We start from the raw sequence: 27228 nt of genomic DNA on the forward strand, positions 1-27228 counted from the left end.
TGCGCGAAACAGAATTACATCGCAGCGCATTTCAGGTACGTCAGTATCCTTTAACAAAGCATACAGAAGTGTAGGGAAGACCATCTATACAGAATGTGTGGCAAAACTCACTTGTATAATAACAGTACGGAGAAAGCTACTGAGTGCGTAGAATGCAACATACCTCGAGGGTCGCGCCGTATGAACTGACAGCTAACCCTGGGCATCGTCACATGACTAAACAAATACGGGCCAGTCGCGCGCACAACCAGAATGATTGCGCCTTGATTGGTAGACTTAGGGGTGTGTCAGGTCACGTGTTCGTATGCGAACCGGGCCAGAAGTCTAGTAGCTGCAGAGTTGAAGAGAGAAGGAGGGAAGCAAAACCACAGACGCTGCAGGCAATTACATACCTCGAGGGCCGCGTAAGTCGGTCTGACAGCTAGCCCTGAGCCGCGTCACATGATCATTTATATATCCAACAGACGCGTCCTGATTGGTGGAAGTTAAGGGGTGTGTGATGTTAACTGAGCTGATGTCAGCTCGTCTAAAGCAGGGACCATTTGCTGGTTCTAGGTCCATGACCACAGTATTTAAAAGCAATACATTAATTTATACAGTAGTATGGTAACAGCAATAGATGATACGGAAACAACCAAAACATTGGGTATGATTGATACATCCCTTGTTGACGCTCAAAGAACATACGGAATAACACAGGTGAATGGTATCACTAAAAGGCACAGCAATTGAAGTGTACACATAAAACCACGGCAAATACCTAATGTAGTGGGGTTCACCATGAATTATACCAGACAATTTGAAAGAGTGTATCCCATAATAGCGTAGATGTTTAACCATTATTTATTAAAGATAGTTGGGTGAAGGTTGCGTCAAGTTCATTCAGGCCACAAAGGACAGAGTCAAAACGGTCCATCCACTTACACTCCCTGATGTTAAGAATTGAGCCGAGGTCCCCACCCCTAACACCCAGTGTTATGGCTTCAATTACCAGCCATCTTAACGATTCGGGGGAATGGTTACATGTATTGAAATGGTCAACCATGGGTGCTCCAAGAGTGTTGCATCTAATCCTGCTACAGTGTTGTAGGAATACATCACCACACTTATTCAAGATCCCTCCAACCTATTCATTTCTTCGAATACCCCAAACATTGATGTGTCCCTTAATGAGAAGATCAATAAATTAGAGAGATTAGAGAAGAAGCTGATCCGCACCAGGCTGCACGGCCATTTTCTGACCAAGTATTTACAGTCGAATGTCATACCGGTTGGCTTACAGGTTAAAAACGAACCAGCGATCTTTGTGGATCAACCAAAGTTCAAGGAGGGATTCAGCTTCGTGGCTAACAACTGTTCGCGCCACTGGATGGTCCTTGGAGTGGAGACTGCCCTTGAACAGGTGGAATTATTGATGAAGGAGATTGCTGATTTAAAGCGGGACATTTCTACAGACAATGCTCTAACAAATGCCAAGGAGGCTCTAGAACGCCTTGAGAAAACCATCAAGGAATTTGATGTTAATACACAAACCAAGAAACTGGATAAACTTTCTAAAGACGTCCGTTTTTACGATAAGAAATTGACCTACCCATACCTACAGGAAGATTACTACAAACAAGACCAACAAGGCCGTTTCTTCAACAGAGGGAGAGGGGGTTATCGAGGCACCCGTAGATTCACGAATTTCTCGGAGTCGTCTGGCTCCACAGGCAGTGAGGGAGAACAAGCAGGGAGCTACACAGGGTACCAACCTCAGGATACTGCCTATTACCCACCCTCTGGACCGGCTTTTTTAGAAGACCGACAATGGCGACCACCCAGGGGAAGGAATACGAATTGGAACTGGAACAGGGGACGCGGACGCGGCCGCCTGCAACAAGTCCAGGGTTGGGACAGAGCTCAACAACAAGGGATGAACACTGCCCAGAAGCAGGTACACTTCCCTCAGGAACAACATGGGGAAATTCAAACGAGACGTCGAGTCTATCGTTGGTAGGCACATCAAAAGATCCCATTATGAACCTGTCTGATCATATACTTACCGCTGATGAACACCGGATTCTAAGTAAAGGCCTATCATATGTTCCTACAACCTATTCCAATAAATTCAACCTACAGACTGAGCTGCACCGGTTTTTTCGAAAGATACGGTTACGCTACTTCTTTCGTCAGGCTCCTGGGAGTACGACCACATCGTGTACTGGACTACGCACTCCATCGACATTTACACCTACCTCTCAGATGGTTTCACATCGGATTTTGACCTACGAAAGTACTGTACTAAAGGAGGCACTAGGAGTATGCTCCACTAGAAAGTATGTCAAACACAATGTCACCTTAGCGGAACGGAAGGCCCTGGACGATTTGAGGAATAACCATTCTATTGTCATCAAACCCGCAGACAAGGGAGGAGCCATCGTACTACAGAACGTGGATAACTATAAAGAAGAACTTTACTCTCAATTGAATGATGGCATTAGTTATACTAGACTCAACCTAAATCCCACGAAAAAGATCAGTACCATGATCCTTCGAGTAACCCAAGAAGGCCTTGCCCAAGGCTTCCTTTCGAACCTGGAGTTCCAGTTTCTGAATCAACCTCAGCCGCGTCTTCCGACAATCTACACCTTACCTAAGGTACATAAAAACCAGGAAAGACCACCCGGCCGCCCCATAGTCTCGGGGTGTGGCTCAATTCTTGAGCCCCTTTGTGAATACATCGATTTCTTCTTGAAGCCCTTGGCAGAGAATACAGATTCGTACCTGCGGGACACGATGCAAGTTATTAATCTGGTTGATGGGATGCCCTTCGATCCAACCACCCAGATTCTAGTGACAATGGACATTGTGTCTTTATACACAAGTATCCCTCAACAACATGCTTTGGAGGAGATTTTGAAATATCTGGAGACAAGAAGCCAACCGGTGCAAGTCCCCTCGGATTTCATCATCAAATTGCTCAACATAGCAATGACGCAGAATTTCTTTTTCTTTCAAAATGACTTCTTCATGCAAACGAAAGGCGTGGCGATGGGTGCCAGCTTTGCCCCAGACCTGGCCATTCTGTATATGGACTACTTTGAACAGACCTTTGTCAATAATATCACCAACCCATTCAGGCAAAGAGTCAAGTATTGGAAACGATATATCGACGACGTCCTGATGATTTGGACAGGCAACGACCAGGAACTTGATGAGTTTTTCCTTTGGTTGAATGATAGATCGGCTGACATTCGGTTTACCATGACCAAGGACAAGTCCAGTATTGATTTCCTTGATATTACTATCAAGGCTATGGACGACTGTCTGTACACAACCCTGTTCCGAAAAACCACGGAAAGAAACACCTTATTGAGGTACGGAAGTCACCACCCGAGAGGACTACGTGATAACCTTCCTTTCGGACAGTTCCTGAGGATCAGGAGGAACTGTTCCAGAAAAGATGATTTTTTCACGGAATCCAATGACCTCATCCTCAGACTGATTGAACGCGGCTACCCTCGGAGGCTTGTCAAGAGGGCCCGCAAGAGAGCCTGGTACAATCATAGAGACCTCCTCCTCACCCCTAAAGCACGGATGGATGATCCTAACAGACTTATATGTGTCACGACCTTTAACACCATGAGCAATGATATCCGCAAAATTGTCAATAAACATTGGCACTTGGTGTCAGCAGAACTCCAGCTCACCGAACCCCCAATGCATGCCTTCAAGAAAGGCAAAAATGTCCGCGATCATGTGGTCAAATCACTCTTGGAAACACAGCCTAGACCAACAATTGAATCGCTCTGGCATCTTCCGGCCCCCACGGGCCATGTTAAATGTGGACAGTGCAAAGCCTGCAATTTGACCCTTGAAACAAAGACGTTCCAACATAACAACTGCACGGTGGATTTAAAGACGCTCACCAATTGTAATACTAAGAATGTCATCTACGCAATAGTCTGCCCCTGTAACAAGATCTATATAGGTCAGACTACCCAGAAAGTGAAATGCAGGATACTACAACACTGTAGCAGGATTAGATGCAACACTCTTGGAGCACCCATGGTTGACCATTTCAATACATGTAACCATTCCCCCGAATCGTTAAGATGGCTGGTAATTGAAGCCATAACACTGGGTGTTAGGGGTGGGGACCTCGGCTCAATTCTTAACATCAGGGAGTGTAAGTGGATGGACCGTTTTGACTCTGTCCTTTGTGGCCTGAATGAACTTGACGCAACCTTCACCCAACTATCTTTAATAAATAATGGTTAAACATCTACGCTATTATGGGATACACTCTTTCAAATTGTCTGGTATAATTCATGGTGAACCCCACTACATTAGGTATTTGCCGTGGTTTTATGTGTACACTTCAATTGCTGTGCCTTTTAGTGATACCATTCACCTGTGTTATTCCGTATGTTCTTTGAGCGTCAACAAGGGATGTATCAATCATACCCAATGTTTTGGTTGTTTCCGTATCATCTATTGCTGTTACCATACTACTGTATAAATTAATGTATTGCTTTTAAATACTGTGGTCATGGACCTAGAACCAGCAAATGGTCCCTGCTTTAGACGAGCTGACATCAGCTCAGTTAACATCACACACCCCTTAACTTCCACCAATCAGGACGCGTCTGTTGGATATATAAATGATCATGTGACGCGGCTCAGGGCTAGCTGTCAGACCGACTTACGCGGCCCTCGAGGTATGTAATTGCCTGCAGCGTCTGTGGTTTTGCTTCCCTCCTTCTCTCTTCAACTCTGCAGCTACTAGACTTCTGGCCCGGTTCGCATACGAACACGTGACCTGACACACCCCTAAGTCTACCAATCAAGGCGCAATCATTCTGGTTGTGCGCGCGACTGGCCCGTATTTGTTTAGTCATGTGACGATGCCCAGGGTTAGCTGTCAGTTCATACGGCGCGACCCTCGAGGTATGTTGCATTCTACGCACTCAGTAGCTTTCTCCGTACTGTTATTATACAAGTGAGTTTTGCCACACATTCTGTATAGATGGTCTTCCCTACACTTCTGTATGCTTTGTTAAAGGATACTGACGTACCTGAAATGCGCTGCGATGTAATTCTGTTTCGCGCAGTTACCCTTTCCCGCGTAATATATTCAGGTTAATTAACCTTATATGCGCTTTGTTCTCGGACAGGATCCGAGTGTGGGAGATTATTAACCCCCCTCCCCCTTCCTTTCCAGCTTTGGACACCAATGGATGAGTGTCTGTGCTGATTCATTCAGCCTTCCCTTGTCTCGTTTTTCGAGCATTGGAATACTACACCTTGGGTGAGTATTTCTGGTAACTTAGGTTTTATTGACACCCGTTGTTTTTAAGTATGGTTTTAGTATTCCTCGTCTCTTTTCCTTTTTCCCAGGAGCACTGACTGGCCCCTTCCCAATTTTCCAGCTTGATGCTTGCTGCTGATGCTGGTAATTTTTATAATTGTTTCTCTCTTAATTACAATGGTTCTCCATAGACACACCTTACGTTTTTTCATCTCTGACCCTTGCCCCTAGGTGTAAGCCCTTTCCCTGGTCCTGATGAAGACCCCAACCCCAAGCAAACCAATTTGCTGGCTCTAACAGGGGTCGAAACGTCGACTTTTTTCCTACCTTCAATCAACACAGGAGATTGTCAGTGAATGTACAACTGCTGTCTTAGTCTGTGTTATTTGATTTAAGTTTTGTGGCCATTTAACTGGCAGGTTAGGTTCTTCAATGAATTGTGGATGTTCCTAAATCTTTCACAACCTCCCTCCCTCACAACGCCCTGCACTAATCCCAAAATCCCGCACCTATCACGTACCTTACACCTATACATTTGAAAATGTTGATACTGTGATGTTTTTGGCTTTAATTTGAATTACTGATCCTCTGTTTGACTGAAAACTTGGATAATTAATTAAATGATGAGCATACATGCAAGTAACAGGTGTTGTCGCAAAATTTGTTTGTATTGCTAACAGATGTATGTTCTCTTACATTTCCAAATTTGTTTCCACTGTGACAGTTCTTTGTGTACCTAGTTATACCCGAGTCCAGTGGTCTATCAGGTTACCCCATTAATACATAACTCTCCTCACCCGCTACGGCCTCACACCCGAGATGTACCGCCAGAGGTTCAGAGATTGCACCCGGATCCCGGGTACAACTTGGGTGGAGTACGTCAACTATTTCAGCCGAGCCTTCGAGGGTTGGATCAAGGGGAGCCAGGTAACAACCTACGAACAACTCTTTAACCTTATGGTATGGGAACACCTGTCGAACAACTGTTTCGTCGAGCTCAGGCAGCACCTCCTCGACAGTAAACTGACTGACCCCCGGCAGCTCGCCGCTGAGGCTGATCGATGGGAAAGCACCTGAGTGGGCCGGAGGGGACCACACGAGCAAAACCGAAGCAACCAAGGCCAGCACCGTCCCCGGGGAGGAGGAGGAGGCCAGGGGCGAGGGAGAGACAGCCCCCCGGCAACAACCGTGACCAGCACCCCGCCCCCGACCGGCCGGGGCAACCCCCCGATGCGTCCTGGGTTCCGAGCCAACGTCACGTGCCACCGATGCCAGCGAGTCGGCCACTACGCCAATGACCCGAGCTGCCCGCAGAACCAAACGCCCAAGCCCCGCCAGGTGGCTGCCGCCGCCCTGGGGGAAGAACGACTATCAGAGGAACAGGGAGAGTATGAGCCGGCGCAGCAAGAGTGGGAACCGGCCGCCATGGTTCTAGCGTGTCTAGGGGGAAAAGACATGGTCCCGCGGGCTCCCCTACCCGCCAACACCAGGAAATACGGTCAGTGGGTGACCATTAATGGGCATCGGGCCGAGGCCTTACGTGACACAGGCGCCAGTGTGACGGCCGTCCGCTGTCACCTGGTGAAGCCCGAGCAGATCCTGCCGAACATTCTCTGCCCCGTCCGCTCAGCCGACAACTCCGAAAGTCTGTGTCAAATGGCCTGCGTCCCCTTCGAATGGGGAGGGGTCTCCGGCCTGTTGAAGGTGACGGTCCGGGATGATGCCCCCGTGGACTGCCTCCTGGGGAATGACCTTGAGAGTTCCCCGTGGGCCACCGTCGAGAGAAGAGAGCACCTGGGGATGCTGGGCCTCCCGGACTGGGCCTGCGTAACCACCCGGTCCATGGCCGCCCGTGCCGTCCCCCGATCCGAAGAACCGGAATGGCCAGCACCTCCGCCCCCGGTCGCCCCAGTAGAAGACAACGACGAGGCCAACCCCCCGGAACCAACAATCGAAGGGGACACGCAACCCCAGGACCTACCCGGCCTGGCTCAATGGCGTCAAGAAGGGGGGCCCACCCAGGAACAGTTCCGCCAGGAGCAAAAGACCGGCCCCTCCCTCGAGGGACTCCGCCAACAAGCCAGCGCCCAGAGCGCAGGGGACTCCACCGGAACTCACTGGGTCTACTGGGATAACGACCTGCTATACAGCGAGCAAAGAATCGCGGAGCTAGGGGCCAGTCGAGTACTAGTGGTACCTCTACGCTTCAGAGACTTTCTGCTCAACCTGGCCCACGATGTACCCCTGGCTGGACACCTGGGCCAGGACAAAACTTACAGTCGCCTAGTAACCCACTTTTTCTGGCCGAAGATGAGGAACGACGTCCTGAACCACTGCCGGTCCTGCCCCACGTGCCAAGCCAGCGGGAAGAGTGGCCGTAAGCTGAAAGCCCCTCTACAACCCTTCCCAGTGGTCACTACCCCGTTCGAGAGGGTAGGGATAGACATTGTGGGGCCCCTGGACCCCCGCACGGCGCAAGGACACAGGTTCATCCTAGTACTGGTGGACCACACCACCCGCTACCCCGAGGCGGTGCCCCTACGAACTGTGACCGCTCCGGTGGTTGGCCGGGCCCTAATGGGGATCTTCTCCCGGGTGGGCTTCCCCCGAGAAGTCGTCAGCGACCGAGGGACGAACTTCATCTCCAAATACATGAAGTCCCTCTGGCAACAGTGCGGGGTCACCTACAGATTCACGACCCCCTATCACCCCCAAGGGAATGGACTAGTGGAGCGATTCAACCGCACTCTCAAGGGGATGATTGGGGGATTGGAAGAGCCCCTCCGACGCCAGTGGGATGTACTACTCCCGTGCCTCCTCTTCGCCTACCGGGAAGTTCCCCAGAAATCCCTCGGTTTTAGCCCTTTCGAACTCCTGTACGGGCACCCTGTGCGAGGGCCCCTCAGCCTAGTCAAAGAAGGTTGGGAGATGGCCCCCCTAAAGACCCCTCCAGACGTCTTCAAGTACCTCCTGGCCCTACGCAACCAGACTCGGCGCTTCAGGGAGATGGCCAAGGCGAACCTCGAGGCCAGCCAGGAAGACATGAAGAGGTGGTATGATCACAATGCCTCCTCCGTCGAGTTCGAACCTGGTCAACAAGTGTGGGTGATGTCCCCCACCGAACCATGTGCCTTGCAAGATAAGTGGACGGGGCCCTTCAAAGTGGTCGAGCGCAAAAGCCCCGTCACTTACCTCATCGACATGGGGACCCCCCGGAACCCCCTTCGGGTCCTCCACACCAACAGACTCAAACCACACTTTGTGCGCTCAGAACTTAGCCTCCTGATGGCTACGGACAGTGGGGCAGAGGAAGACTCCGAACCCCTCCCGGATCTACTGAAGGCTCAGGAGAACGACGGTTCCGTGGACGGGGTCCGGCTCTCCGATACCCTCACCCCAGAGCAACGCCAGGGCTGCCGGGACCTCCTGCTGCGGTTCGCTACACTGTTCTCCCTCACCCCCGGGGTCACCCCTTGGTGCTTGCACGACGTGGACACCGGGGACAGTCCCCCTATCCGACACCGGGCCTATCGCGTACCAGATCGGGTACGGGCTTGCATACAAGAAGAAGTAGCCAGAATGCTCACGATCGGGGTCATCGAGCCCTCGGACAGTCCCTGGGCCAGCCCGGTTGTATTGGTACCCAAAGCCGCTGCCCCCGGCACCACACCTGAACTGAGATTCTGCGTCGACTACCGGGGCTTGAACGCTGTCACCCGGACCGACGCTCACCCTATCCCCCGGGCGGACGAACTGATCGACCGGCTGGGGGCCGCCCGCTACCTCAGTATCTTCGACCTAACAGCGGGCTACTGGCAGATCGGCCTCACACCCCGGGCTCAGGAACGATCTGCCTTCTCTACCCCCGATGGCCACTACCACTTCAAGGTCATGCCCTTCGGCATGAAGAACGCCCCCGCCACGTTTCAACGTCTTGTGAACCAGGTCTTGGCGGGGCTCGAAGAGTTCAGCGCGGCCTACCTGGACGATATCGCTGTATACAGCCGCCACTGGTCCGACCACCTCCTCCACCTCCAAGAGGTCCTACAAGCCCTCCAGCGGGCCGGCCTCACGATTAAGGCCGGCAAATGCCAAATTGGTCAAGGGTCCGTGACCTACCTTGGGCACCAGGTGGGAAGCGGGCTGGTGGCCCCGCTGCACCTTAAAATTGCTGCCATCCAGTCCTGGCAGCCCCCCGCCACCCAGACCGAGGTCCGAGCCTTCTTGGGGCTCACCGGCTACTACCGGCGGTTCGTGAGGGACTACGGCAGCATTGTGGGGCCCCTCACGGGTCTCACGTCCAAAAACCAGCCGAAGCGGATTAACTGGACCACCGACTGTCAAGCGGCCTTCGAAAAGCTGAAGGCCGCCCTGTGCACCGCCCCTGTACTCCAGGCCCCCGATTACAGTCGGGAATTCGTGGTACAGACAGACGCCTCCGACCACGGCATCGGGGCGGTTCTTTCCCAAGTGAACCCCGAAGGTCATGACCAGCCGGTGGCCTTCATCAGCCGACGTCTCCTGGCCCGAGAACAGCGCTGGAGCACAATTGAAAGGGAGGCCTTCGCAGTGGTGTGGGCCCTCAAAAAGCTCCGGCCCTATCTCTTCGGTACCCACTTCCGGGTACAAACCGACCATCGACCCCTGCAGTGGCTGATGCAGATGCGGGGGGAGAACCCAAAACTATTGCGCTGGTCCATCTCCCTGCAGGGAATGGACTTCACCGTGGAGCACCGACCGGGCCAAGACCACGCCAACGCGGATGGCCTGTCACGATTTTTCCGCCTCGACGAGGAGAGTCCCCAAGGAGATGGGTGACTCTCCCCGCCGTCAGCTGGGGGGGACGCATGTTGGACAGGCCACACGAAGGGCTGGCTCCCTCCCCGCATGACAGGGCCCCAGCCCAGGCCCACCAGGCGTGACCCACGAGAATCACCCGCACCCCGTCTCCCGACGGAATCCCTGCCCTCGGACCTCCATGTATCACGGACCCAAGCCACCACCGGCTCCCCCGGCCGGGTCAAGCCGCCATCTTGGGCCCTGCGCCACGAGGCCGCGTGGCCTCCATCCGACCCTAACCCTGGGCCTGGCCGGCCCCGACATCCCGGCACCACCATCCACCCAGGAGGTGAGCGGACCACTTGGCAGGTCAATGGGAGAATGAAGCGCCAAGGACTCTCCCCCGCCAGGTACCGATCGCCTCCAGCTCCCCCAGGCGCTGGCTCCACCCCCTGCTGGGTGTCTGGACACCTTCATCCCGGACCCTCCGACCTCCAAGTGCGAGGGTCCGGACATCAAAGGGCGCCTGCCCTATAACTGGGGCAGCTCCGGAGCAGGGAGGCAGTTGTATCCTGGAGTCGAGAGACACCAAGAGAACTCAGCCTTGACGGACTACTGGCGCTGCCGTAGCCCTACCTTGCGAACTATCGTCCTGCCTGCTGGCGCTGCCGCGGCCTTCTGCAACATCCATCCTCGTCGGGACCTGCTGGCGCTGCCGCGGACCGTTGTAACGACCACCTTCACCGGGACCTGCTGGCGCTGCCGCGGACCGTACCTCGACCATCTTCACCGGGACCTGCTGGCGCTGCCGCGGACCGTGTATCGACCATCTCCACCGGGACCTGCTGGCGCTGCCGCGGCCCGTACCAGCTAAACCACCAAGCTCGAGGATTGTGAGCTAATCACCATATCATCCGAACTACCAGACTGGTAACCAGACTGTCCCGCTACCCCTTTTCCTATCTTGAGAGACTTAATCGAGGGGACCCCTGAGTCCAGACCTCCTTGTACCATTTCATCGTACCGTAAGAAGTGCATATAAAGAACGCTAAATCTTATCCTTGTGTGGTATCTGTCTGTGGGGGGGAAGTTATTTGTCTGTACGATCGCTGGAGACGGCTCTCCCCGGAGACCTCTCCCCTTGTCCTCGGCCGACCCTCCCGGTCCGTCTAACACTGCAGCAGTGGGTCTCCTGCAGCGCTACGTCCAACCCCCTACCCCTGACCCTTCCACACTTCCCACTCCCATGCCTGTCCCACATACACCCAGACGTCAGCATGCACCCACCACAACAGACACAGGCACCACACCAGCAGGGAAGGTCATACGCACATCTCCTGGCACGCACACACAGGGTGAAGTAGGCACACCCACTGGGTCGGGGGGCAAACGTAAGTCACGCAGCCAGAGTGGGAGTCCGCATTCCACCAAATCCACTCCCTCCAAATCCCCTCCCCTCAGCTCTCCTGGCCACATATCTGGCAAAGACTCCTTCATGGCCGCTCTGTCCCTGAGCCCCACTGTGACACCACCCCGCAAGCAGTCAAGGGAGTCCCCAGTCAGGGTGGTTGAGTCCCCCCCCCTGTCCACACCCTCCCCCAGCGGCGCTGCGACCCATCCCTCCGCCCCCCCCCTCCCGTTGGGGCCTGTGGTTCCTTCGGGTGCAGGGGAGTCTCTGGAGGACCTTGCTAAGGTGTGCAGCGACATCCTGGCCTCCGCCTTTGGCCCTGCCCCACCCCCTGTGGTGGAGTCCTCCATCCCTGCACCCACGACGCCTACCCTTCGCCCTCATGTCCCTGCGGTGCCTGGTCCTTCCCCCCCACATGATTTGGATTGCCCTATGGGCATTGTACTTTTTGAACTGTCAAGGGACAAACATATTTTTGGATGCTGATTAAAGCAATTTATTTTTCCTTAGTACACTACTGTCTGTCTGGTATTGCTGTTGGTGGACCTGCCCCATTATTTTGGGTGGTGATTATGTGTTGGGTGTGTGGGAATTGTCGTCTTGTGCTGGTCATAGGGTGGATCCTGGTATCTGTGTGCAATCACAAGCTGTTGGCTACATAACTTTGTTCATGTAAGCAGTTACTACATGGTGACATCGTCCCAAGGTGTGTTCCTTCCTCTGTGTTACCTGACTTCTTCCCTGCAGGGTATTTCCAATATGTGGTGCTGAGCTGTGTCTACATTGGCTGGGTGTGTGACGGACTCGTTAGACTTGGCCCATGCATACTGAGCGATGTCTCCACCTGCATCGTTCGTGGCGTCCTTGGTGGTCACTGTACTTGTGTATGTAGACTGTTGCCATGACTTCATGTGTACATGTATTCTTTTAGGCGCCATGCATATGTATACTTCCAGCCTCGCACACATGTGGTACATGTACTGCAGTATCTTTGTGCACCTGACTGACATTTGTGGGCATTGGATCTGTGGGTACTCCACCCTTTTCTTTGCAGGGGCACTGCTGTGAGTGTTAGGCACCCACCACTCTTGTGACTGGGCACTGCTGGGAGGACTCTGCACACACCCCTCCTGCGTCTGGGCACTGCTGGGAGGACTCTGCACACACCACTCTTGTGACTGGGCACTGCTGGGAGGACTCTACACCCACCCCTCCTGTGTCTGGGCACTGCTGGGAGGACTCTGCACACACCACTCTTGTGACTGGGCACTGCTGGGAGGACTCTACACCCACCCCTCCTGTGTCTGGGCACTGCTGGGAGGACTCTGCACACACCCCTCCTGTGTCTGGGCACTGCTGGGAGGACTCTGCACACACCCCTCCTGTCTCTGGGCACTGCTGGGAGGACTCTACACACACCCCTCCTGTGTCTGGCCACTGCTGGGAGGACTCTGCACACACCCCTCCTGCGTCTGGGCACTGCTGGGAGGACTCTGCACCCACCCCTCCTGTGTCTGGGCACTGCTGGGAGTGATAGGCACCCACCCCTCCTATGTCTGGGCACTGCTGGGAGGACTCTGCACACACCACTCTTGTGACTGGGCACTGCTGGGAGGACTCTGCACACACCCCTCCTGCGTCTGGGCACTGCTGGGAGGACTCTGCACACACCCCTCCTGCGTCTGGGCACTGCTGGGAGGACTCTGCACACACCCCTCCTGTGTCTGGGCACTGCTGGGAGGACTCTGCACACACCCCTCCTGTCTCTGGGCACTGCTGGTAGGACTCTGCACACACCCCTCCTGCGTCTGGGCACTGCTGGGAGGACTCTGCACACACCACTCTTGTGACTGGGCACTGCTGGGAGGACTCTACACCCACCCCTCCTGCGTCTGGGCACTGCTGGGAGGACTCTGCACATACCACTCTTGTGACTGGGCACTGCTGGGAGGACTCTACACCCACCCCTCCTGTGTCTGGGCACTGCTGGGAGGACACTGCACACACCCCTCCTGTGTCTGGGCACTGCTGGGAGGACTCTGCACACACACCCCTCCTGTATCTGGGCACTGCTGGGAGGACTCTGCACACACCCCTCCTGTGTCTGGGCACTGCTGGGAGGACTCTGCACACACCCCTCCTGCGTCTGGGCACTGCTGGGAGGACTCTGCACCCACCCCTCCTGTGTCTGGGCACTGCTGGGAGTGATAGGCACCCACCCCTCCTATGTCTGGGCACTGCTGGGAGGACTCTGCACACACCACTCTTGTGACTGGGCACTGCTGGGAGGACTCTGCACACACCCCTCCTGCGTCTGGGCACTGCTGGGAGGACTCTGCACACACCCCTTCTGCGTCTGGGCACTGCTGGGAGGACTCTGCACACACCCCTCCTGTGTCTGGGCACTGCTGGGAGGACTCTGCACACACCCCTCCTGTCTCTGGGCACTGCTGGGAGGACTCTGCAAATACCCCTCCTGCGTCTGGGCACTGCTGGGAGGACTCTGCACACACCACTCTTGTGACTGGGCACTGCTGGGAGGAATCTACACCCACCCCTCCTGTCTCTGGGCACTGCTGGGAGGACTCTGCACACACCCCTCCTGCATCTGGGCACTGCTGGGAGGACTCTGCACACACCACTCTTGTGACTGGGCACTGCTGGGAGGACTCTACACCCACCCCTCCTGTGTCTGGGCACTGCTGGGAGGACTCTGCACACACCACTCTTGTGACTGGGCACTGCTGGGAGGACTCTACACCCACCCCTCCTGTGTCTGGGCACTGCTGGGAGGACTCTGCACACACCCCTCCTGTGTCTGGGCACTGCTGGGAGGACTCTGCACACACCCCTCCTGTCTCTGGGCACTGCTGGGAGGACTCTGCACACACCCCTCCTGTGTCTGGGCACTGCTGGGAGGACTCTGCACACACCCCTCCTGTGTCTGGGCACTGCTGGGAGGACTCTGCACACACCCCTCCTGCGTCTGGGCACTGCTGGGAGGACTCTGCACACACCACTCTTGTGACTGGGCACTGCTGGGAGGACTCTACACCCACCCCTCCTGTCTCTGGGCACTGCTGGGAGGACTCTGCACACACCCCTTCTTCATCTGGGCACTGCTGGGAGGACTCTGCACACACCCCTCCTGTGTCTGGGCACTGCTGGGAGGACTCTGCACACACCCCTCCTGTCTCTGGGCACTGCTGGGAGGACTCTGCACACACCCCTCCTGCGTCTGGGCACTGCTGGGAGGACTCTGCACACACCACTCTTGTGACTGGGCACTGCTGGGAGGACTCTGCACACACCACTCTTGTGACTGGGCACTGCTGGGAGGACTCTACACCCACCCCTCCTGTGTCTGGGCACTGCTGGGAGGACTCTGCACACACCCTTCCTGTGTCTGGGCACTGCTGGGAGGACTCTGCACACACCCCTCCTGTCTCTGGGCACTGCTGGGAGGACTCTGCACACACCCCTCCTGTGTCTGGGCACTGCTGGGAGGACTCTACACCCACCCCTCCTGTGTCTGGGCACTGCTGGGAGGACTCTGCACACACCACTCTTGTGACTGGGCACTGCTGGGAGGACTCTGCACACACCCCTCCTGCGTCTGGGCACTGTTGGGAGGACTCTGCACACACCACTCTTGTGACTGGGCACTGCTGGGAGGACTCTGCACACACCACTCTTGTGACTGGGCACTGCTGGGAGGACTCTGCACCCACCCCTCCTGCATCTGGGCACTGCTGGGAGGGCTCTGCACACACCCCTCCTATTTCAGGATATGTACGCTTAGAACATACACGGGTGTGGGTTCGCTCCATGCATACGAGGTGGGGGTAGGGTCCGTACATACACGGTTGGGGTGGGGGTACGCTCCATACGTACGCGGGTGAGGGTAGGGATCGTACTTACACTGTTGGGGTGGGGGGTACGCTCCATACGTACGCGGGTGAGGGTACGGGTCGTACTTACACTGTTGGGGTGGGGGGTACGCTCCATACGTACGCGGGTGAGGGTACGGGTCGTACATACACAGTTGGGGTGGGGGTACGGTCCGTACATACACTGTTGTGGTGGGGGTACGCTCCATACGTACGCGGGTGAGGGTACGGGTCGTACTTACACTGTTGGGGTTGGGGGTACGCTCCATATGTACGCGTGTGAGGGTACAGGTCATACATACATGGTTGGGGTGGCGGTACGGTCCGTACATACACTGTTGTGGTGGGGGTACGCTCCATACGTACGCGGGTGAGGGTAGGGGTCGTACTTACACTGTTGGGGTGGGGGTACGCTCCATACGTACGTGTGTGAGGGTACGGGTCGTACAACCACGGTTGGGGTGGGGGTACGGTCCGTACATACACTGTTGGGGTGGGGGTACGCTCCATACGTACGCGGGTGAGTGTAGGGGTCGTACTTACACTGTTGGGGTGGGGGTAACGCTCCATACGTACGCGGGTGAGGGTAGGGGTCGTACTTACACTGTTGGGGTGGGGGGTACGCTCCATACGTACGCGGGTGAGGGTACGGGTCGTACATACACTGTTGGGGTGGGGGGTACGCTCCATACGTACGCGGGTGAGGGTAGGGGTCGTACTTACACTGTTGGGGTTGGGGGTACGCTCCATACGTACGCGGGTGTGGGTAGGGGTCGTACTTACACTGTTGGGGTGGGGGGTACGCTCCATACGTACACAGGTGAGGGTACGGGTCGTACTTACACTGTTGGGGCGGGGGGTACGCTCCATACGTACGCGGGTGAAGGTACGGGTCGTACTTACACTCTTGGGGTGGGGGGTACGCTCCATGCATGCGGGGGTGGGGGTACGGTCCGTACATATCCGTCCCCACGCTATGTGATGCTTGTGCGGCCCGTACCCAGGCCTTTGCCACGTGGGTACAGCCGTGCCGCCATTGTTGGGATGACGTAGGTGTGGGCGTGGTACGACTCGTACCCACGCTCTTAAGGCATGGGTACGGGACGTACCTGTATTGTTGTGTTGCCGGTTCGCGTCGTCAAGCACTTCCGTTGTGGCGGACGCTGGCTTTGCTGGACACGCCCACGCCCCCACCCCCTCGTAGTGACCAGGGCCTGGGGGTCAGGTATGTCCAGGGCATGTGTGCTGTGTGACTTTGGTGGGGGTTTGGTGGCCTGCCCCTGGTCCTGCCCCCCCCCCTTTCCCCCCTCCCTTTGTTGTTCTGACCTTCTGCGGCGTCTGCGTCGTAACCTGTAGAGGAGGTCGACTGCTATGAGGGCCGGGATGACACGTAGGTTCGGGTCCATGTCTGTCCGTCGCGTGCAGGTACTCCTTGTTCGCGTCGTCCTGATTTCCCGGCAGTTTTAGGCTGCCGGAAAATATTCACCGTGCGGGATGACGTCGGTGCGAATCGTGATTCCTGGTTCGTGAATGGCAGGCTGCGTGCGTCCCGACGTCATGTCGGCGCTTTCCCGGATCACATTTGTATGTTTGTTTTCGTCGGTCGGCCTTTTGTACGATTCGTACGGAAATGGTATTTCCGTACGAATCGTAATTCCATGTTTGTATATTTTTTCGACCGGGTACGCGTCGGACGGTGAATATGCTCCGTCCGACGGTTCGTACCCGGTTTTTACCGGATCGTAATCGGCACCATAGTCTCGTTAGGTTTGACCTATGAAAAGGGTGCAATAGTGCTTTGTTCAGATTTGTCCTTGGAATGGGGTGTAGTAGAAGAGCTAGGGACAGATTCTTTTGATCTAGAGACAGGTTTGGTATTTAGGAGTTTAACTTCACCAGTGGAAACAACATTGCTCATTTCTTTCATGCAAAATTGAGAATGCTCAACACTCTTAGCTAAGGTGAGTGCGGTTTCTAAATCGGGATCATCAGAGGACAATAGTTTCTCTTGAATCTTTTTATTGGATGTCCTTTCAATTAGTTGGTCACGTATAATTTCATCTCTAAACTCTCTATAGTTGAAGTTGACTTTTAAAATTCTAAGAGCCGCAACAAAGTCATCAATTGACTCACCAGGAATTTGAGCGCGTTGTAGAAACTTGTGACATTCGAGAACAACATTTCTTTTAGGGCTGATTCTTTTGTCCAAAGTCTTGATGACTGTAGCATAGTCATCAACAAGAAGAGAATCACCATTGTCACCACCACTTACAAGAGTAATAACTACTTCAAGACGGAACGTTTTCAAAATGTTCCTACCTTCAGCACCTAGATTGTAAACCAAGAGTGACTTTTTCTTTATAGAAGTAAAGATTTCACCATCAATGGCTTCTAGGTAAGCCTCAAACATATCTTTCCACTGCTCCCATTGAACAGGAGGTGTACCTGCAGACTGTAAGAAGGGTGGAGGAGCAGAAACACGATCCATGGCCAAGCGTGGGTGAGTAGCTGTCCAAAGCCAATATAAATTGCAAAAATGAATAAACAAAATAAGGTCACAGAAGATAGAGAAGTATATTTTCAAAAGATGTGCGCATAACGAATACACAACAGGTGTAAATCTAAGGCAAAATGGCACAGAAAAATAATGAGAAGTGTGCGCATCACTGAACACAAGAAAAACAAGGGTGTGTGCATCACCGGACGCACAACATAGCACTTGCCACGAATTATGTGCACAACAGAAGAAATGCAGAAAGAAAATGCAGGTATGCGCATCATCGGATGCGCAATGATGAAATTAGCAAAATTGACAATACCAGAGTGAAGGTGTGCGCATCACCAGATGCGCAGCGTCGAAGTGTAGAAGTAATGCAGTATCGCTGATGATGCAGAATACAGTTGTGCACATCACCGTATGCTCAGTAAAGAAATAAGCAAAATTACAATACCAGACTGGAGAAAGGTGTGCGCATCATCAGATGCACAAAGTCGAAGTTCAGAAGAGACGACTGATTTACTGGCAGGTAGACGGTAGTAGAAATAGCCTGTTTTCAAAATGGCCGCTGGCACGTCAAGGCATCTGACGTCTTGGACATAGGGCGTAAAGACGTGTAACAACGATTAATCCGTAGTGTGGCAGTGGAGTGCGCAGGAACAGCACAGGTCGCTTTACAAATATGTTATCATTATTTTGGATCACAATATTTTGGTAGTCGATATTTTAGTACTTTACATTATAAGTCTATAAAGTCGATATTTCTGACGGTGATATTTTTTTACATCAATATATTTGTGAATTATCCCTTCCCTACTTATCGCTTGGAGATTTAGTGCACTAAGTTATCACGTTGTAGCATATTTAACATTGCAATGGGCTAGAAAATATGTTTAAGTAAACAGCCTCACAAACATTTGAAAATCATTTGGCTGTCTGCTTTGCAAACTGGTTGCGGAAATGGATCCAATCACGTTTCAGACTGTGAGTCATTCGAGAGGATCATGTTCAGGTATTTGGCAGCTCCAGGGCCATTCAAAATGTTCCTACCTTCAGCACCTAGATTGTAAACCAAGAGTGACTTTTTCTTTATAGAAGTAAAGATTTCACCATCAATGGCTTCTAGGTAAGCCTCAAACATATCTTTCCACTGCTCCCATTGAACAGGAGGTGTACCTGCAGACTGTAAGAAGGGTGGAGGAGCAGAAACACGATCCATGGCCAAGCGTGGGTGAGTAGCTGTCCAAAGCCAATATAAATTGCAAAAATGAATAAACAAAATAAGGTCACAGAAGATAGAGAAGTATATTTTCAAAAGATGTGCGCATAACGAATACACAACAGGTGTAAATCTAAGGCAAAATGGCACAGAAAAATAATGAGAAGTGTGCGCATCACTGAACACAAGAAAAACAAGAGTGTGTGCATCACCGGACGCACAACATAGCACTTGCCACGAATTATGTGCACAACAGAAGAAATGCAGAAAGAAAATGCAGGTATGCGCATCATCGGATGCGCAATGATGAAATTAGCAAAATTGACAATACCAGAGTGAAGGTGTGCGCATCACCAGATGCGCAGCGTCGAAGTGTAGAAGTAATGCAGTATCGCTGATGATGCAGAATACAGTTGTGCACATCACCGTATGCTCAGTAAAGAAATAAGCAAAATTACAATACCAGACTGGAGAAAGGTGTGCGCATCATCAGATGCACAAAGTCGAAGTTCAGAAGAGACGACTGATTTACTGGCAGGTAGACGGTAGTAGAAATAGCCTGTTTTCAAAATGGCCGCTGGCACGTCAAGGCATCTGACGTCTTGGACATAGGGCGTAAAGACGTGTAACAACGATTAATCCGTAGTGTGGCAGTGGAGTGCGCAGGAACAGCACAGGTCGCTTTACAAATATGTTATCATTATTTTGGATCACAATATTTTGGTAGTCGATATTTTAGTACTTTACATTATAAGTCTATAAAGTCGATATTTCTGACGGTGATATTTTTTTACATCAATATATTTGTGAATTATCCCTTCCCTACTTATCGCTTGGAGATTTAGTGCACTAAGTTATCACGTTGTAGCATATTTAACATTGCAATGGGCTAGAAAATATGTTTAAATAAACAGCCTCACAAACATTTGAAAATCATTTGGCTGTCTGCTTTGCAAACTGGTTGCGGAAATGGATCCAATCACGTTTCAGACTGTGAGTCATTCGAGAGGATCATGTTCAGGTATTTGGCAGCTCCAGGGCCATCATGTGTGTATCAACTCTCACGTGCTGACCAAGCATGTGACATAGTTGCTAACTGCCAAACTATTGGGAAAGGTCAAAAATGTTTTAGCCCACAGAAAAAAGCTGAGTAAGGTGAAGGCAAGAAAATGTAAACTTCTTAAAACGCGTAAAATGCACCAGGGCCTGTGAAAACACTGCCGTAATTTACAATTAATTATCACTAAATAAAGGGCAGCAGAACGGAAGTATAATGTGCAAGCATGGCTTTTAGATTAACAGGACCTAAAGAAATGTAACAGTACTAAGTGCATGTCTTGGTTTAAATAAGATTTATGCGAAGTCACGTTTATGTATTTATTTGAAAGATATTATACAAATCAAAAAATCCTATTTACATAATAGCTCAGTGAGCATCCCAAAAACCTCACATTTAAAATATTAATTAATTGAGTGCAAGTTTCCAGTACTGTCAGACAGAACACAGGGAGGACTTTCACTTTAAGCAGTAATATTTGTGACCAATTTTAGCAGTCAATGACCTACTTTGAAACCAGCCACAATTCATACCAAACCAGAATGGACTCTAGTCTCATTTGTTCTCACACACAGCAAGAGTAGTCTTGTGATTTGGCTACAGATGAGAAAGCTACTTTTTCACAACTCCATCTCTACCACACTGTTGTAGACAACATGTTCCGAGGAAGCAAAATAATTCACCCAGCATATGCTTCACTAATCCCCTGCTGTGCTTTCAGTCCAAAAAGGTGCAACTCCAAATTGACTGTGTTGGACTTGGCCCTTGCTGCGGGCTCACCCCAAAACGTTTAATTTACTTATAATTCCCTAGTATACGATACTACCTGGTCCAAAGGCCTACATTAAATGCTACTAGTGAGCCTGCAGCACTCTTTGTGCCACCCACTTAAGTAGCACTTTAAAATATGCCTCAGGCCTGCCATTGCAGTTTTAAAACTGTCAGGCCACCTCGCAAAATAAACCTTTGCCATGCCTAAGCCTTCCTTTTCAATACAAATAAGTAACCCCTAATGTAGGCCCTGAGGGCAGGATTTATTGTATTTAAAAAATATTTTAAAAGTAGGCTACGTTTTACATATCCTGGTACTGAAAAACAGCAAAGTTTGTTTTTCAGTACTGTAAGTCCTATCTCTCCCATTTGATAACATTGTGTTATCCTATTATATTTAATAGGTGCTACATTTTGATCTGGAGCAGGTCATGCTTACACTCAAATGAATTGTAATTTAAAATCCTCTTTAATGGTAAAGTTGTATTTTAAGTCACAATTCGGTAAATTACACTTTTAGAAAGTTGGCATTTTCTTACCCTAGCTATTGGTGCCTGCAGCCAGTGTCATGGGTCACAAGACTGTGAATGGCTGAGCTTTTGCGTTTTGTTTATCCTCCTTGACAGTGAGAAAAAAGGGGAATAGATGTTGACAGGATGGGCCATCCTGCCTTGTTTCCTGGGGGCTGAACTGTTCCCTGCCCAACTTACATTTCAAAGGGCTTGCCTCCAACACACACAAAGGAACCTGACACCAGTCTTTTGTCACACCAGTCTTCTTGGAGCCTTGGCAGGGGAAGAGAAGAATCTTTTAGAACCAGATGTGGAGGTAGGACAGGATGTCTCACCACACACAAAGGCTGGCACTAGGTATAAATATTAGATCCTCAGAATAACCTATCAGTACACTCCTGGACCTGTGGACATTAAAGAGGAAGGCCTGCCTTGTTCCCCAGAGGACAGCCCTGCTGCTTAAGGCCTGCCTTGTACCAGAGAGGACTGCCCTGCTGCTTGAGGCCTACCTTGTTCCCCGGAGAACTGCCCTGCTGCTTGAAGCCTGCTTTGTTCCCCAGAGGAATGTCCTGCTGCTTGAGGCCTGCTCTGCTCTCTGAGAAGGAAGACTGGACCGGCTCCCTTGATCCCAGGCTACCTGAGTCAGTTGCATGACCTTGCCTGAAAGATATAAACAGAATATTGGGGACAGAGCCAGCCAAGACCACACGAGGAGTCAGAGGTCAAAGGTGATCCAAAAAGGGAAACTCTGCACAAGGGAACAAGACGTCATGGCACATAAAAAACTGGCACTCAAGAAGCAATTTGCATTCTGACTAACTAACACCAAGTGCGGACGTGCTAGACATGTATATAACAACATTAACAGTAAAGGGGAAGTGGAGTAAGCGCTCGTGAGCTCCACACTGTGAAAATGAAGCTCAGTAAGCTCCTCACCCACAACTGCTGTTACAGATACTTACTGCAAACACCCGCATTTAGGATATACATGCAAGGCAAGGTCTGTGGACCTGATACCTATGGTGATGTTATAAAAGTAACTCAAAGATAATACTTACATTGAACAAGAAACACCACCTAGGTTGTCAACTGTGCCATTGATCCTGGTAATCAAACAGGAACATGCAAGGAGTTACTTGCAATGGTGTAGAACTAAACACACAGCCACAATAGACAAGGTGCTAGCAAGGAGGAGTGCTTAAAAGGAAAAAAGGGAAAACTAAGGGAACACTTGGCAGAAAGCAAGTAACAATCAGTTCAGTTCAAAAATGCTTTATTCGGCATGTATAGACAGCCACATAGCAAGCATAAAATAACATACAACATCATACAATAAAAACATTAAGATAACAGGATATAGACCAATTACATAGATGGGTACAAAACTAAAAATAGTTGTTATGCTGACCCCAAAAGTTATATATGTTACCATCCCCGTATGAAGTGCCAATGCATGATGGGATGAACAATATAAAACAGAAAAAAAATAATTCAGATAGGCTTAAAATTTATATGACCTAAGAACAAACATGCCGGTTAGAGTGCAAAAAGATGCAAAGTAAAGTGCAATTCACGATTCTGGGCATGTGCAAAAAGTCGCTTGTATTGCTCGCTCGCTAAAGTGACAGTGCAACTTATTAAAGACCAAGAGAATTACATGATAATAGATTTCCTGGCACACATACATTTCAAGATATAAGTAGCTGTATAAAAACAGATATCTGCACTCTCCAGATTAAACAGTAGCTGCATTGCACTCCTTGTAGTCCGGACATTGTATTTTAAAAAGATAGGTTTTAAAAAGTGGCGTCTTAAAAATACATAAAATTTGCAAAAAAGCATAAAATGACAACAGCTCTGTTTGGATAAATCATCACAGGGGCATAAAATATTACTGTGTTGCCTGGTGATGGGAAAGGACACAAGATGGTGTACTATTCCGAGCCTTAGGCGGGTAAGAACAAAGCGATGAGATCTTCTTGTAACTTCTGTCAGATATGGCTGAAAACCTTCGTTTAGATTATTTTCACCATAGAAGACATAAGTACACTGCTTAAGGCGGGCAGAATCTCTAGATTGTCTTGTATGACGTAAAAAAGACACCTTGAGATCTAATTTAGATATACTGGCAGCTTCCTCAGGTATTAAGAAAGGATCTTGATTAAAAAGGAGCTTGAACCAGTAATAAATATGCCTGAGCCAAGGTATATGCAGACAGTGGTCCAGCCTTAAACAATCTCTGATTACTCTTTGAGTAAATATGGTTTCGGTTTTAGACCAGATGGAACGCCATAAAGTCAGAGGGCGAAGGGCTGCAAGATCTTCGATGTAATCTAGCCCCACCTCTCTGTGGATTAACTCCGTGGAAACTGAGGCGGGGGTACACAATAGACGTCTCAAAAATGAGTTCTCATCGAGTTGGATATGATTACCACAAAGGGTATGGTGCCCCCATACACCAGCACCATATAAAGCGGAAGAAATACATCTGGCTTTATAAATCGAAATCATGTCATTAATTCTACTGTTCCCGAGCTTGGAGGCAAATCTAAACACTCCATTGAAGGCCTATTTGAGTACGTGACAAGAGGACGGCGTCATCCGCATATAACAATATTGGAATGGGGTCGCCATCTACTCGGGGGGCATCGGCAGGGACTTGCCTAAGGATTGAATCAATTTGATTAACAAATAAAGAAAAAAGCAAAGGGGCCAGAACACAGCCCTGCCTGATGCCTCGAGTCACTCTAAAAAAGGGGGTAGATTCCCCGTCAGGCCCAAAACGAACTTTGCAAGAGAGCCTTTCATATAATCTGGCCAGAAAGTGCACAATATCTGTTGGGGCCCCCATTTCCAATAGTATTGGCCATAAAATAGAGTGTTCGACCAGATCAAAGGCACTGCTGAGATCGGCAAAACATAAAAACAAATTCCCTTTTTTGACCGTGACATATTTATTTGTTATGAGGTCGAGGTTCAGGCACTGCTCCATTGTATCCATTCCCCTCCTGAAGCCATATTGGACTGGTGATAAAATGGTATTTTCTTCTGCCCATATCTCCAGTCTGTAACAATCATAAAAGGAAACTTGAAGCAATACCAGCAGGAACAGGAAGGCAGAAAACTAGAAATTGGAACAAACGGAAAGAGAAAGAAAGCAGAAAGAAATAAGACAGAAAGAGAGTTAACGGGTGTACTAAAATAGTGCTGGCTCAGAATGCAAGTGAGCACTGCAGGAAGTGCTTGTTCAGAAACAAGGTTTAGCTACAGCTCATGCATCAAAGCAAAAGGATAGCAATACAGGGACTAGCAAATGCTCAGAAACTCAGGAAACAAAGGGTGGGTCTAACAGGAAAACTGCAACAATGACCAACACTGGACTGAAGGGAACTGGGGGTTAGACAAGCACACTATAATCATATGCATCAGGTGTGAGCAGGCTAACACCTGTCAGCCACAGGATTGCTGAATTTCTCCACACATGCTTGGCCTGCAGGGGTGGAGATGAAGCAGTGAGTTGTAGGTAATGGAGTTTTTAGCATTACCAGGCTGGCTTCCCCGATGTTCCCACCCCACTCACCTGGAACCCAAGTACTGCGGGATCAGAGAATGTCCTACCACTCGCCTAAAGCTTTACCCGCCCCCTAGTGCTTTACCCTCCCTGCTGATAAAACTAATAGTCATGAGATGAAAAACACAGGGGGAAGAGAAGTAAACAAGGGAAGGATGTATGGATCTACGGAAACCAATTCCTACCGGTATGAGAGAGCATCCAGGAGAATTCCAGTAGACAGAGACTCAACAAGATTGTCTTAACGTAAAAAGAAGGAAATATTAAGTTAAGAGGAAGATAATACAGTCAAAGATATTCACACTTTTGCACAGAAATGCTATCACACTTTGCATAGGGTAGGATTATGAGTGTTGCTCACCCTTGAGTATGTGGGTAACAATTCTCTAGGATGTCCAATTCTTCTTGTACATCACATAGAGGAAATTAAACTAAAATGTCCAGATCATCATCAAATAGTCCTTGACCTTTCTTAGGAACATACGATATCCAATGTAGGGATTCAAAAATAGGATATTTTGAAAAAACAACATGTGGTTGAACCCACCTCGAGAAGACATAAGAAGAATGGGAACACTTTCCCAATACTTCTAAGGTGTAAGGAAAGCAGTGCACTGACCCTAAAAACAACAGAAAAATAGAATGGAACTATGGACATCAGTATTCCAGATGAGGAGAAGTACAACCAGACACTAGCTCACGTGTCCTTGGCGTCGGGGATGAGAAAAGAAAGTGCTATGAAAGGCCTGTGTAGCAGGAAGAGAGGAACCACGGTCTGAAAGGTGCAGCATCCAGAAGAAGGATCTTCGACTTCGGAGCCCGATGCAGCGTCTGCTGGGAGATTGCAAGACATTCAATGCAAGAAAACGGGAAGCTGGCAGTGAGAATCCTTTCGGGGTCAAGAACCAGAAACTAAACCAAGCACTGAGGTCCAGGAGGGCAGTCCTTAAATACTCCTTGCCCTCATCCTTCAGAGCATTTCTCGTCATGTGGAAAATATTCCTGCACAGCTGTGAGTCAACAGAAACACTAATGTGGTGCCCAAGAGCACGCTCATTCAGAAATAGGAAAGAATAGCCACAGATTCCTGAAGTTATAAGGAGGAAACAAAGGGGAGAAATATAGGAAAGGTAAGAAAACGTGTTTTCTAAACTCCAATTATGTCAAGATCCCCTGACAGGAAATAACAAAGTAAAACACTTATCAGAACAAGGAAAATAGAAGCCTAACTGAGGTGTGTGATGCATATGGGAGCTACGGGATATAACAGTACTCCCCTCAAAGGCCACCCCACTGGAGGTGGTTTGGATGGATGGTTGGCATGAAACTGATGCACCAGACGAGGAGCATGAATGTGACTGGCAGGTTCCCATGTACGCTTATTGGGGGAATAACCCTTCCAATTCACCAAGTAGAATCAAGAATACAATTAACTTCATATTCCTGATGTCTGTCAATCTTTAGTGGAGGTAATGTTGGTGTGACCTAAGTGGTAACAATGTATGGTTTAAGCAAGGAGGTATGAAAAACAGGATGGATCCGATATTCCACAGATAGTTTCAACTTCATAGGTACTGGGTTAATTACCTGAAGTTTCCCCCAAATGTAAGGATCTGAAAGAGACACGTTAGTGATAGATTCCTTACCTTAGAATATCCCCAGGCATCAGACTGGATCCGGAAAGCTTTCGTCAGTAGTACCCCAGTTTGTCGTACGGCTCCACGCATGTCGCTGGCGTCGTAGCTGCCGAGATGATGTTGTCGGAGCTACTTAGACGCACCCACACGCGCTGACGTCAGTTCTTTCTTTTTCCACGCAGCAGCGCAGATCCGAGAGAGAGCAGTACCCCTGGTTGAAAGTTTTAACTTGGTTTCTGACAACTTGTTTTGTCGAGTACTTGACTCTTGGTGCAGGAGGGATGCCCGGGTTTAAGTCCTGTAGGGCCTGCCGTCGGGACATGACGGTAGTGGGCCCGCACGACGTGTGTCTCTTCTGCTTGGGGCACGCCCATGACCGCGAGGCGTGCCTCGATTGTCGGGCCATGGCGCTGAAAGCTTTGCGGGAGCGTTCTCGAAAGTTGTTGGAGGTCCGGCAATCGGTTCCACGCCGATCAAGGTCCCGCTTACATGGGAGGTCGAGGGACTGGTCGCAGAGCCATCAGCATCGCTCGCCAGAATCGGGGACAGGCAAGTCTAGTCGCCATAAAAAGTCGAAGAAGCGACGTCGCTCTT

The sequence above is a fragment of the Triturus cristatus genome, chromosome 4_1 (genome assembly GCF_964204655.1).
Source record: "Triturus cristatus chromosome 4_1, aTriCri1.1, whole genome shotgun sequence".
NCBI lineage: Eukaryota > Metazoa > Chordata > Amphibia > Caudata > Salamandridae > Triturus > Triturus cristatus.